The 14748-nt window shown below is 36.0% G+C and overlaps 1 protein-coding gene across 2 annotated transcripts in view; it reads left to right on the plus strand.

Moving 5' to 3' along the window:
• Positions 1-14748, plus strand: part of TFPI (tissue factor pathway inhibitor) — a 52762-nt gene that overhangs the window by 34735 nt on the left and 3279 nt on the right. The window lies entirely within an intron of this gene.

Below are 14748 nucleotides of genomic sequence, written 5' to 3' on the forward strand. Positions count from 1 at the left end.
CCAAGTCTTAAGACATTTAATCTCAGGAAAGTAATAATTTTCCTAATCTATTTTAAACATGTATTGAAATAGGTTTTTCATCCCATATCACATGACGCTTAACTCTATGCCAAATTTAATGTATAAAACGAGTCTGTAAATTGTCATCTCAGTGTCCGATGTTAAATCATAATGGCAGCAGTGCGTCAGAGGCAGATGTAAGTGCCCTTGAACTGAGGGTGACACGGGACACTGTCTCTGCTGTTGGTCCCAGGACAGACTAAGAATATGTCGAATAATTATCCCCAAAGGTTATGTCACTTGGAAGAACATTTTCGTTTGGACTTCTGCAGAACTCTTCCCTGGGCCCTACCCTGTCAATGTATTATTCAAATTTAAACAATCATAGAGGAACTATGACCACAAAATTGCAGAGCTGTGAAAATAGTGAAAGTGCTGGAAAGTAGAAGCCGAAACCACAACTATCCGAGCAGTTCAAAACAACCTAAAAAGCTGATAATTAATGGGATGAATGTAAGGTCCTACTTTCACCTGAATTTTAAAAGATCATGTGCTCCTTCAGAAACTGGAGATTTTGCTTAGATGTAGTCCATAGGCAAGTGTAAAATGTGACCTTGGCATGAGTTGAAAGCATTCTGGGGCTATTAACATTGCAATCGGAGGCCAAAAAGAGATTTAGTGTCTGGGCCCAGGGTTCTCCACCCTGGCCGTGAGAATCAGTTGGGGCTCAGAATCAGAATGGCTTTGAGCATCTCTGTTTACAACAAAATAGGAAGCAAGCAGGCAAACAGAAAGTATACAAAAATTCTTCCCGGATGGATTCAAAGCTCTGCAAATTGTTAACTATGACTCATCTGGCAAAAGGGATCTAAATGTCCAGCTCCGACCCACACAGACCCATCATGTCTGTGGGGTTTGCTTCAGCCTTGAATGCCAGAACTGAGACGTCACAGAGCCCTGAGAACCACAAACAAGTTTGTAGAAGGACTGGAAAGGGTAAGGAGACTTGACATCCGCAAGCAAACAGCACGAATGCTCTCTGTACTTGAAACACTGTCATGTTCAAGGAGCATTGAGTTCTGCTTGTTTCTCACCCTCAGTCCCGGCCATTCCAACCCAGCCCACCCCTCTCCATCTTTCCTTATCTCCCACCACACAGCCTAAGAATCAAGATTAACGTAGGAAATCTAAAGCATAAATTTCTTCCTGTAAAGTGTTTAATGTTTACTTCAAAAATGAATTGAGTGCCTCAGGATTAAATCCTCTAAATCGCAGGCATTTTATCTACATTCTAAAAGCACTAGGGATGTCATAAAGGGCATGAAACATCTGGCTGTGCGTGGAGCAGCGTGGTAAACCCAAAAGGCCGTAAGGTCCTTGGCGTCTACAATGAGAGCAGTGAATTCAATGCCAGATGAATTTGAGTCTAAATTTTTAAAGACCACTTTGTTTGTGATAATGATATGTAACTTTGTAGTTCTGATTTTTTATCTTTAAAACTAAATAGTCTCACTGAATTGTTTCTGTGTATCCTTCCAGCCCTATGTCTTTCAATGAAATTGCGTTTTATCCATGCTTTTCAACTTGTCACATGTTTAAAAGCATGTTCAATCTTATTGCTGTGAAAAATGTGATATTTTGTGTTCAGGTTACTTTACTAATCCAAATAGGGAACGCTGGCATTTATCATTAAAAAAGAGTTGAGTAGGTTAGGGCATGTTTTTGCCTTGAAGGTTTTTTTTTTTTTTACAAATAACTCTATGAAAATTATGATTTTTGCAGGTATACTACCAAAATAAAAAGAACAGAGAAAATAAGTTTGAGAAAGTAAATGAGTTTTTAAATTTATTTTTTTATTTGAGTGAATTTAGTATACAATCTTCCAGTGCCTATACTTCTTTCAGGTGCACAGCACAGTGATCTGAACTTTTTTACCTTACAATGTGATCACCCCACTAATTCTAATACTCACTTGTAGTGCAAATTTGTCACAATATTATTAACTATATTCCCCTTCCCTGTTTTCACTGTTTCTATGAGTCTGTATTTGTTTTCTTTTATTTGTTTGTTGATTTTTAAGGGTCCACATGTAAGTAAAACCATATAGTATTTGTCTTTCTCTGTCTGATATTTCACTTAGCATAATGCCCTCTAAATCTATCTATGTTGTCACAAAAAGCAAGATTTTATTCCTTTTTTATTGCTGTATAACATTCCATTGTGTATATACACCACATCTTTATCCATTCACCTATCAAAGACACTTAAGTTGCTTCCCTATCTTGGCTATTATATACAATGCTGTAGTGAACTTAGCAGTGCATGGATCTTTTCAAATTAGTGTTGTTATTTTCTTTGGATAAATATGCGCAGAAAGGATTGTTGAATCATATGATATGACTCAGCTATTTTTAGCAGTAAATTACTTTTTTAAAAAATCTGTATGTTTTTAGAGAGAGGGGAAGGGAAGGAGAAAGAGAGCGAGAGAAACATCAACGTGTGGGTGCCTCTTACTCCCCACTGGGGAACTGGCCAAGCATGTGCCTTAACTGGGAATTGAACCAGTGATCTTTTGGTTCAAAGGCCAGTACTCAATCCACGGAGCCACACTAGCCAGGGCAATAAGTGACTTTTAAATGCGATCTAATAAATGTCCCCCCTCTCTTTTTATAGATGTGTACTAATAGTCATAAATAAATTAATGGTTATAAAAGTAAACAATTAATGAAGGAAACCATAAAAATTCACAACTTGAATTTAAAAGAAAACTCTATTAAGTGGATTTTTATTTAAAATAATAAACAGGGGATGATACTTTCATAATAACTTCATTTAAAATTAGGGCATATTGCCTCCTTTATTTATCTAGAAACTATTTTATTATATTTGCTTGCTTCAAAATCTAAATTTTTCCAACCAGTTTGATCCCTTTCCCTCTTTTTCTGTAAGCACAATATATTCTTCTTTTGTTTTGTAAACGTTTTTATCTAAAACATGAAAATATTGCAATGCTTCAGTAAGTTGGGTTTGAAGCCAGGTAAAGGGTGACAGGAACACTCTGTCTCCACTCTTCCTAAAATATGCATAATCCCTTCTCTACCCCATCTGAGATGCAGAAAGTGGGGTGCAGCTGTCCCTCTCTGTAATCTGAGACCCACAAGATCCCTTCTCTATGCCGTCCAAGTGTCAGAGGGGAGGAAGGCAGCCATGTCCCAACCTGTCTACAGCTGGATTAGCCCTTCTGCACACCATCAAAGGGCTTTGCTGAGGTTGAGAGAGACACATTTACTAAAAGTGTCTCTCTCAAACTCAGCAAAGCCCTTATCATTCCAAGTTTTAGGAAATGTGGAACGTTCTCTTAATGTTAGGTTTTTTGAAATGATGCAAAATTATTGAAGGTTTTAATTCAGTTTGTAGGAATAGTAACATGGTCTACAATACAAATAGAATATCATGCATGTAAAGTTCTTTACACTAGATGATAAATCTTAGGTAGAGCACATGAGTATTCCAAAAATGTAGCTAGATTGTGTTACTGTTATTGAGATATGCATAAATATAATTTTAATATTTTCCCTTCATAATGATACTGGAAAAGCAATTTAGAAGTTCTGTTCAATGCTACTAGAAATGGTTTGGTAATTCTTTCAAATTGTTATTTATTCTTAACTTCCATAATATCGCAAATGAGTTTGAGAAAATAATTTCCCAGTAAGCCCCCTACAGTCAAGATAGGTGAACATATATTAAGCATAATTGAGGTTTCATTTTCTCCTTTTACTTCCATATTTCAATATTAACAGGCTCCTTGGGTGATCTCAGAGATTGAGCCTTACTGTATCTTGAAGGGGTTTTTATAAAACATTTTGTAAGCATGCGCCGTGCACAGTGAGAGCAACCCCTCTGAGCTGAGAATGCCGGCACCAAGAAGAAACACATGTTTCAAAGACGAAAGAAATGTATTTGTAAAATCTCTTTATCCCTTTCCAAACTCTCGGAGCTCTGACACCATTTTCCCAATTATCCCGGAAGAGGGCGTGGTAAACTGTAGTCACTTCTCGGTTTCTAGCCGCTCATTACATCCCACTGCTTTTTCCTGATGTCTGTTCCTGTGTCTTCCGTCCTCCGTCTTACTTGTTTTGTCCAGACCACCAGTCCTTTGTGTGTAGTTTAACCTCAGCAATCACGTGTAATGCAAACTGGGACACTAATGCAAATGAACATGGGATGATAAAAATGGTATTTATTTATCTTAAATATGTATGTATTGACAGAAAATTGACTTTGTAAGGTTTTGTTAAAAAATGCGTATGTGAAAATTTTTTGTAATTCTTTCATTTTTAAAATCATATATATATATATATGTATATATATATATATATAGACACAATGTATCCCTCAACAAAAAGGATAAAAAAAGCATAATCTAATACTGACTCAGGAGACCAGGTGGCATAGACATCATATAGATCACTAGGGATGGATAGATAAACAATCACAGAGATCAAATATGTAATTCAGATATACTGTATATATGATAAATATACTATGGAGGGGTGGGCCAGAGTAGGTTGGTAATAAATAATATAATAATTAATGAACAATAATACAAGAATACACACAACTGTAGCCCTGTTTTTGCCGCACCCCGATAGACAGTCAGCTGCGTACCACACTAACCACAAGCACCATCCCTGCTTCTGAAAAGCCCCTTTCTACCGACAGCCCACCGCCACAGTCCCAGAGAGGTGTTCTATTTTTCATAACACCTTCTTGAATCAGGAAGCATAAAGCCTTCCCTCTTAATCTCAACATGCCTATGTGGTGAATCTGGTGCTTCGAATGCTGATTTTCTGACAAGCCGGCTTTCCAAAAATAGATAAGAACCAGTGGAGAGGATCCATCAGACCCTCTACTTCCTGTCAGGGGAGAAGGTGAGAAACAAAAATATAGCACTTTTCTGCCAAGATCGCTGCCATCAGAACCCAGTCACCCCAGGTGACCACTGACTACTTTAGCTAATCCCTTTCTTCCTGGACTGTGCCTGGTTTTTAACAAAGATGAATGCTTGCCCCAGTCATAAGATTTCTCCAGAGACTTATTTCTAAAACTTAAAATAATATGCAGATACCCTTAAAAGAGAATAACCACTGACTTCCAATTTGTAAACCAAGTTATTTTGAAAAATATTAAGTTTACATGAACAAGTAAAATAATAGAAAATAACTTCTTATACCTGTGACTATTATATAGCTATAAATCAAAACTGATCCACCAATGAAAAAAATAAAATAAAAACTTAATAAGTTAGTAAGATTAATTTGATGGCACGTTTTATACTAAAAAAATCTTTATTATACATGGATTCAGTATTGACTATTATAGGGCAAGGTAGGAACGAAGTAGGAACATGTCAGGAAAGCTTCTCTATGTTGTATATAATGTAACGACTGCCCTTTTTCTTCTTGACTACTGGATAATCTGCAGGAATGAATTTAGGAAGCATTGATAGAAAATGTGTTGATTAGGAACATCGCAACTCTATCTTCCCTAGGGACACAACGGAATGAGGGTTTTAGTTTTCTCTCACATCTTAATGCCACTAAACAGATCTGGCTGGCCATGAAAATATGATCACAGAGTTCATAGAAGCCAGGAAGACTGGTCTGTTATTTCTAGAATTAGTCCACAGTGAACACGACAACCCAATATTTCTTGCCTTTAAATGTTTGAGCACTCTGAATACTGCTGGGCTCAGCACTCTTACTCCCAAGAGGTGTTTCCAGCCTTCTTGTCTGCCAGTCTATTTTGATCAGGTATCTTTCTCCTGTACAAACTTGCTGAATTCCAACTTCATCCACGCAACGGAGGGTATGAAGCATCTAAGACATTCTAAGACATTCTGAACCTAAGCTTTAAAGAAGAGAAATTTGGGAAATTGAATGTAAAGAGAAAGTTGTGACAACTTTATTTCACAATCACTAAAATACCTCTGCTTAGTTCTTTCTATTTTCTCCTTAGTTTTCAGATGACATATCACAGTGGTTAAGAGTGTTGGCTTTATTTGCAGAAAGATTTGGGTTTAAATTCTAGTTCTGCTATTTACCAACTCTCTCTGTGGCCTTTAAAAAAATCACACAACTCTCAGCCTCAGGTTCCCCATTTCTTATACGTGGAGAGTAATATCTCCTAAAGTTTTGTGAAGATTGCAAATTGTGATGAAAAATGTTCAATTCACTATTTAACACAAAGTGAGAGCTCAAAAGTATTTATAGTTAATGATGATGATGACTAGTGTGAATGGAGATTGATAATGAAAAAATACAATAATCAGAGGTATTATTTATACATATTTTATTCATGATAATTTTAATACAATTAAAGCTTGATTTGAAGCATCTGCATTTAACTACTTAATATTATGAGTGTCAGAAATAACATAAAACACTGATACAATTAAAACATAATTATAAAATATCAATAAATATTTTGTGTCTTTGAATCTTATTTCAAGTCAGAGGACTTGCTTTCCAGCCTGAAGTAGAGACATTATACTTAAATTCAGTTCAATAAACGTTGTGTGCCTCTCACATGACTGGACTCATCATGAGGACTGGGAGTCTGAGAAAAATAAATAAGACAGTTTTGTGTTTATAGGCATGCCTGTGAAATGAGGAAGGAGATAGACACAGAGATAACTTCAGTGCCTATTCTCTGTGCCAAGTCAGACACCTGCACCAGTGTTATGGGAACAGAGAGCCACAGTATCACACTTCCTATGAAGTCAAAATTAAATTCTTCTGTCTTCTCAAAACATGAGCTTTAATGTATCCTCTGTCTACCATTTTGGACCTGCTTGCCTAAATGCTGGCTCATCCATGGACATAGTTCACAAGTTCATCTTCACTTGGGAAACTTTTCAGTAAAGCCATGCTGGAAGAAAGCCATGATAAAATTACAAATGACTAAACCATTATGACTATATTTTACTATAACTATGTTTCACAATACTTTAGAAACATGTCCATTTTCTAAGTCAATCAATCTAAGAAAAGTAGAATAATCTTCCCCTTAGCTCTTCCCCATTTCCACATTTAATTTGGTGCTTAATTTAACTATCCCCACAGTAACTGCGTTAGTTAGTTTCCTCGTGTATTCTCTATAGCAAGTCTCCGGTGGATTCAACCTGCACATGCCTGGTTGAGTTTGCTTTATGTATCAAGATTTGCTTCAAGTCTCTTTCATCCTTCAGTACTTTCCATGGTTCATTAATGTCTACATCATAAAATCCAAACATAACTCTGGCTGGTGTGGCTCAGTGGATTGAGTACTGGCCTGCGAATCAAAGTGTCCCGGGTTCAATTCCCAGTCAGGGCACAAGCCTGGGTTGCGGGCCAAGTCCCTACTAAGGGGCATGTGAGAGGCAACTGCACATTGATGTTTCTCTCCTTCTCTCCTTCTCTTCTAAAAAAGTAAAATATATATATATATATATATATATATATATATAATCTAAAAGTATATATTTTAAAAAAATAAGATAAAATCCAAATATAGTGGTGTTTGAGGAGCTTCTTAATTTTCAGCTTTGCATCCCGCTGCCTTTCCATGCACTCTCTTCTTCAGATGGGCTGCCATTTTCAACAAACAATATTCCAACAAACTGGGAATATTCTAATCATTGTACTTTCTTTACCCAAACTCCCTTATATCTCCTTTGCTTATTAAAACCTCATTCTTCCTTAAAGTCACATCAACAAACTAAATTAGCATTATTTTTCATCTTCTACTAAAGTCTTATAAGGGTTCCAATTTTGCAAATATGACATGAAGGAAGTTTTTCTAACATATTATAAAACATCATTATTTTATAATAAATTACCCTCCTATGTTTCACAGTTTGTAATTTTACTGTGGTTTTCTTTTTCTTTCTTTCGTCTTTCTTTTGTTCAACATGTAAATGTCTTTTTATTTGTATTTTTTATTGCATTTATTGGGATGACATTGGTTAATAAAATTACATGGGTTTCAGTGTACAATTCTATGTGGTAAACATATATTGTATTATGTGTTTATGACACCAAGTCAAGTCTCCTTCTGTCACTATTTATTCCCCCTTCACCCCCTTCTCCCTCCCCTGTCCCCTTTGGCCTCTGGTAATCACCATACTATTGTCTGTCTATGAGAGGTTGTTTGGGGGGGGAGGGTGTTTTTTGTTTGTTTGTTTTGCTTAATTTCTTCACTTTTTTACCCAGCCCCATAGCACCCTCTCCTCTGACAGCTGTCCGCCTGCTTTCTATCTATGAGTCTGCTTCTATTTTGTTTGTCATTTCATTCCTTAGATTCCACATATATGTAAAATCATATGGTAGTTGTCTTTTTTCTGACTGGCTATTTCACTTAGCAAAATTCTCTCCAGGTCTAGCCTTGGTGTCACAAAAGTTAAGATTTCCTTCTTTTTTAAGGCAGAGTAGTATTCCACTGTATAAAGGTACCACAGCTTTCTCAGTCACCCATCTACTGGTGGGCACTTGGTCTGTTTCCCAATCTTGGCTATTGCATATAACACTGCTATGTATATAGGGGTACCTATATACAGGTAGCAAAATAGAAGTAAATCAGCCTTATTTCCATTACATGGAAACAATTGCTGTCAACATGCTAGCATGTTCTTTTAATATTTCTTTGCTATTTTTCTAGCTCATCACAAAGTAAATAAAATGCAAGACTGACAGTAGCTTCTGGAGAATCCCCAACAGCATAGAATAAGCTGAATGTAAAATAGTCTATTTTGTAGAGTGGTAGCGTAAAATGTTAAGCTTGCTACCTGTGTTTCAATTAGTGTTTTGGGTTTCTTCAGATATATTCCCCAAAGTAGAGTTACTAAATCATAAGGCAGTGCATTTTTAAATTTTTGAGATAACTGCACACTGCTTTCCACAATGACTACACTAATCTGCATTCTACAAACAGAGCACTAGGGTTCTCTTTACTCCACATCCTCGCCAACAATTGTTGTTTGTTGGTTTATTGGTGATAGCCATTCTGACAAGTGTGAGGTTATATCTCACTGTGGTTTTAATCTGCATTTCTCTGATGGTTAGTAACTTTGAGCATCTTTTCATATATCTATTGCCCATTTTCATTGTGGCTTTATTTAGAAAAAATCCCTGGGCAAAGATAACTGTAGACTCTACCCCTGGATTAAGCAGTATCTACACCAGCAATTTTCAGTCTTTTTCATTGCATGGCTCACATAAACTAATTATTAAAATTCTGCACCACACCAAAAGTATTTGCCCATCTGACCAAAAAGGCATAATTTCAACTGATTTACAAAAAATACTAATAGTGATAGTTTTTACCTAACCTCTTTGCTCCAAAGGACTTTTCAATAAATCTGGTGCTTGTATATAAGGATTTCCAGTACAAAGAATTAACCAGTGAACTCAACCTTATTATGTGATGTAACCAGTAAGATACAACTCTATTACATGGCCTATGTGTTTATGTTTCAAGACAGGGCATTCACAATGGACAGCCATTGTTTTGTTGACTGTTGTCATTTCTTTATTTGTCAATCTAAGGGGAAAGAGGTCAGTGCCCCTGACTAAATAGTCAGCTATTACATGTTTGAAAAATTCTTGTGACACAGTGGTTGAAAATCACTGATCTAGACTAAGAAATTCAACCCAGCAAATATCTATCCAAATTACCATTTGTTTGTGCTTGTACATGTTTAAGTTTGGTGTATTGACCCACATAGATGAATTACAACATTTTATTGATTCTAAGATGCAAATTTCTCCATGTTTTAATATGCTTAAATTATGATGAATCTGACAAATGATAGTGTATAATAGAGTACTTGGTTTTTTCTTTCTTTACAAGCAGCACATAAAATAATGATGCATTTAAAAATCAATGCATCTTGACCAGTGTGAAGTGGTATCTCATTGTGATTTTAATTTGCATCTCTCTGATAGCTAGCAATAATGAGCATCTTTTCATGTGTCTCTGGATCTTCTGTATGTCCTTACACCAGTCAGAATGGCCATGATAAACAAAACAAACAAGGGTTGGAAAGTTTGTGGAGAAAAGGGAACTCTAGTGCACTATTGGTGAGATTGCAGACTGGTACAACCACTATGGAAAACAGTATGGAGTTTTTCTCAGAAAAGAAAGAATAAATCTGCCTTTAAAAAAATATTTTATTGATTATGCCACTACAGTTATTCTATTCCCCCCCTTCATTCCTCTCCACCCTGCACACCTCTCCCCCACCATTCCCCCCTTTAGTTTATGTCCACGTGTCTCAAGTTCTTTAGATTCTATATTTCCCCTACTATTCTTGCCCCCCCTGTCTATTTTCTACCTACCATCTATGCTACTTATTTTCTGTACCTTCTCCCCTCTTCTCCTCCTCCCACTCCCCTGTTGCTAACCCTTCATGTGATCTTCATTTCTATGGTTCTGCTCCTGATCTTGCTGTCCTCTTAGTTTGCTTTTGTTTTAGGTATGGTTGCTATTGTTATTGAATCTACCTTTTGACCCAGCAATTTCACTGCTAAGATTATATCCTAAAAACCCTGAAACCAAAAGAACCTATGCACCCCAATGTTCATAGCAGCACAATTTACAATAGCCAAGTGCTGGAAACAGCCTAAGTGCTCATTAGTAAATTAATGGATAAAAAAGCTGTGGTACATTTATACAATGGAATTCTATGCAGCAGAAAGAAAGAAAGAGCTCCTACCCTTTGCAACAGCATGGATGGAACTGGAAAGCATTATGCTAAGCAAACTAAGCCAGGTGGTGAAAGACAAGTACTGTATGATCTCACCTTTAACAGGAAACTAGTAAAAAAAAACAAGCAAGGAAAATATAACCAGAGACACTGAAATAGAGAACAAGCTAACAGTGATCAGAGGGGAGAGGGGAGGGAATTTCAGGGGAAAAGGAGAAGGGTTTGCAGGAATAAGTATAAAGGTCATATGGACAACAATATGGGTGTGGAAATGGGAGGGAGGTGGGGAGGGCTGGGGGAGTGCACTGGGATGTGAATAAAAGGCAGAAAACTGTACTTGAACAATTAAAATAAAAACAAAAAAATAAATAATTAATTAAAAATTAAAAATCAATGCACCTTAACTTCTATATAAATTATATTTTGTAGAACATTGAGGCCCTATGAGCAATTACTAGTTCTACATGTACCCTTCTACTTTTGTGGGTATGAAAAGAAAGCAAGCAATGAATAGTAAATAAATATATTGCAGTATGGCCTATATTTTGTTAAATAATATTTAGGCACTTTTAAACACTACAGACATATAAATATACATAAACTTTTAGTGGAAAATTCAGCTGCATCTACAAAAAATAAATGGAATATAGCTTTTGAACAATTATAATTTCAAAATATCTCCTCTATAAATACCTGAGCTTATGTGCAAGTATGTTCATGAACCATTGTCTGGAATTGAAAAAAAAGAAATAATCTATACACCAGTACATGAGTAATATAGTGTACTACATTAATCATTTGCAGTTGATTCAAAAAATAAAATATGTGCATATTTTAAAAATAAGGTATACATATGAACAAACATAAAAACTTATCTAGCAAATAGTATGAAGTATAATAATAAGGCATAATGGTACAGTAATATGTTTACATATGCAAAAATTTTGAGAGAAGATAGATACCAAACCATTCATAGTAGTTGAAGGGCAGGGGTCAAATTATGAAGAATTTTTGTTTTTATTTGTTACTTTTGTATTATTTGAACAATTTACAATGATAATTTGTAATTAGAAAACAAAAATATACGTTTTTCTTCGCTCAAAATTATGGGAGATAAAAAGAAAGAACTTCATATTCAAAGAAAGATTAGTTATTCCATTACATAAAATAGTGTCAGAAGACAAAAATAATTTACAAGTCACAATGTGGTGCATAAAACCTGATTTGGTTTGTAAAATTAAAAGCTAAATAGCCATGTAAAATGGGAACAATAAGAAAGACGACATCACAGTAAAGATTTACAGTGAGTATAAGATTCAAAGTTTACTGTGTAAGTTTAAAAGCAAGTTTACATAAACTACCTCACATATAATACTGACTTTGAAGTGTCACCTTACAATTTAGCAGTCATACTAGGTGATCATTCCTGCAAGAAACTACCTCAATTCTGAAACCTCTCATAGACTCTCTAAATGGAAACTACCCAACTGGTTATTAACAGAAAGATTGAGACAGAATGTGTTTCGTAATTAAAGTCCCTTGGAAATGAACAAAAGCCAGGTTACTGTCTTTTTATTCTATCTTAAATTTATGTGACTAGCCCTGGCTGGTATGGCTCACTGGATTGAGCTTCAGCCTGCAAATCAAAGGGTCACCAGTTCAATTCCCAGTCGAGGCACATGTCTGGATTGTGGGCCAGGTCTTCAGTAGAAAGCACAGGAGAGGCAACCACGCATTGATGTTTCTCTCCCTCTCTCTTTCTCCTTCCCTTCCTGTCTGTCAAAAAACAAAATAAAAAAAATCTTTAAAAAAAAATAAGTGAATAATTATAATCTAGGGTCAAAAAAATCACATTGTGCAATTGTTTCAACCTTTACATTTTCTTTCATTGTACATATTCAAATCTGGATTCTGAACAGTTAAGTGCTATGTTTATCTAGAATAAATATGTTATCTGAAAACAAACAAGCTTATCTCTTATAGGTTACAAAAATTTTATTTTTCTCACTTTGGATGAGTAAACGAGATGCTAATTCAAGACTCAAAGAATTTTAGAGTTAAAATATCCTTAAGAAACCAACTGCTTCATTATGTTAATTATGCTGCTGTTTATTCTAGCATATTCAATAATATTTCCCTGCTTAGAGTTAACATTATTTGAAGAGAAATACATCAATTTATATGTCAGGTATAATTCATGTTGTGAAGCAAACTGGCCTCATAAAAACTTCCCTATTGATGATAATTTATCTTATTATTTGAAACTTTTAAATGTTAACTATTTATAATACTACATCCTTAGTGATTAATTTCAAATTTAACCCACTATCAAAATATCTTTATTTGTAACGTTAGGAACCTTGACTCTAATCTGGATCAAAGGTGACTGGTGTTTGATGATCTACGTAGGTAATAGTTAAAATCGGGGCAAATAAAGTGAGATAAACTGTCACCAGGTCAGTCACGAACAGACACTCCGAGTAGGAGCAAGTATCTGCTGAGAGGGATAATTCAAGTCTGCACACCAGATCCTGGGCTGTCAGAAGCAACATGCCAAACACTTGATGATTCAGAGACATTAAAAGAGTTTTGGATCTATTCATCTACTGATGGGCACCTAGGTTGCTTCCAACTCTTGGCTATTGTAAATTGTGCTGCTATGAACATTGGGGTGCATATGTTCTTTGGAACTGGTGTTTCAGGGTTCTCAGGATATAATCCTAGCAGTGAAATTGCTGGGTCAAAAGGCATATTCATTTTTAGTTTTCTTAGAAAGTTCCATACTGTTTTCCATAGTGGTTGTATCAGTCTGCCATCCCACCACAGTGGAATTCTATACAGCAGAAAGAAAGAAGGAGCTCCTACCCTTTGCAATAGCATGATGGAACTGGAAAGTATTATGCTCAGGAAATAAGCCAAGCAGTGAAAGACAGATACCATATGATCTCACCTTTAACAGGAACCTAAACAACAAAACAAACAAGCAAGAAAAATATAACCAAAGACACTGACATACAGGACAGGTTGACTGTGACCAGAGGGGAGAGGGGAGGGAATGTCAGGGGAAAAAGGGGAAGGATTTACAGAAACAAGTATAAAGGACACATGGACAAGAACTAAGGGGGGTGGAAATGGGAGGGAGGAGGGGAGCACGGGCCTGGGAGTGGGCTGGGATGGGAGTAAAAAACAGAAAATTGTACTTGAACAACAATTAAATAAATAAATTTAAAAATTCTTTGTATCTATGAAAAAAAAAGTTTCGGGTAGAGGCAATGTGATGCCAAACAATTTAGTTGGTAGTGAAACTTCTCTCTGTGATGGAATCTGTGCTGGTCAACTGTACCTTCGCTCTCAGATCAACCCACTCTCTGCCTTCTTCTTGCCTGTTTGACATTATACGGAACCTTTCCCCTTGTTCTGTGTAGATCTGTTCAGTGGCAGACATTGTCAAGTACTGGATGGCATTGCTATTAAGTCATAATAACTAATATTTGTAGAGAAGTGTACCACTTACAAGTACATCTTCATGTAGTATCTGCAACTTACTGTGGGCTAATGTGTCTTGTGTATAAAATATTAAAATGAAATAGATGTATGAATCATATTTCATCATACATATCTGCTATAATGCACCAGTAGGTGCTTGCTAGAGTGAAAAAAATAGAAATCTCTTCTGTTTTCACTATTTCTCAAATCAGGCTACTTGTTTATAGGGTATTTTTCCTAAACATCAGTGATGTCTCTGGAAGTTCATGGAGATGGAAGCCGTAACAAATAATAACTGTCATGCCCTGGCCTCCAGGTGCATGAGAACCCACAGCACAGGCATGGGAAAAGACTGCGCAGTGGGGGTGGGGACATCAACTGCGTATATGTCTCCTAGATTGTTAGAAAATTCCTCTGGCATAAGCTATTGTTGGTGACAGATTTCAACATTTTCTAGAAAGTTAGGAACCCATTCTCATCCAATACATTTTAGTTTTGATGTGTGATGGCAATGG

Source organism: Sturnira hondurensis, unplaced genomic scaffold (assembly GCF_014824575.4).
Source record: "Sturnira hondurensis isolate 20B ecotype Veracruz unplaced genomic scaffold, ASM1482457v3 Scaffold0004136, whole genome shotgun sequence".
NCBI classification, from domain to species: Eukaryota; Metazoa; Chordata; class Mammalia; order Chiroptera; family Phyllostomidae; genus Sturnira; species Sturnira hondurensis.